The sequence below is a fragment of the Belonocnema kinseyi genome, chromosome 1, assembly GCF_010883055.1.
Source record: "Belonocnema kinseyi isolate 2016_QV_RU_SX_M_011 chromosome 1, B_treatae_v1, whole genome shotgun sequence".
NCBI classification, from domain to species: Eukaryota; Metazoa; Arthropoda; class Insecta; order Hymenoptera; family Cynipidae; genus Belonocnema; species Belonocnema kinseyi.
The window spans coordinates 51717764-51718201 of record NC_046657.1 but is presented as its reverse complement, the minus strand read 5'-3'; positions in this window follow the sequence as shown (position 1 = coordinate 51718201).

The following is a 438-nucleotide window of genomic DNA, read 5'->3' as shown; positions in this document are numbered from 1 at the left end:
CCCCATGATACTCTTAAGACCTGCCTAGAAACCCAAAGAATATGTGTAATAAATATGATGCCGATTGATCAAAAACTGCTAACGTACCCTCTCTATTCCCCAACCCTCCGCCTGTCCTCTCCATACTCTCGCGTCCTTTTTTGGAGCCCAATGAATATATGTGCCCAAAGAATAGGTACAAAAAATTTGATCCTGAGTGGGGAGAAACATTAACCCCCCCCCTACACTACATCTTTCCCCTAATACTCTTACAATCTGTACGAGAGCCCAAAGAATATAAGTCCCTGATATAAGCCCCTGCCGCAAAACTTAATATGCTGCCCCCCTATAACCTGAATACCTGTTTGGGGTCCCAAAGAATATGTGTGCCAAATTTGGTGACGATTGGTCAAAAACTGTGGATTTGCATAAGCATCATCCGTTTTACGCCACTTGATT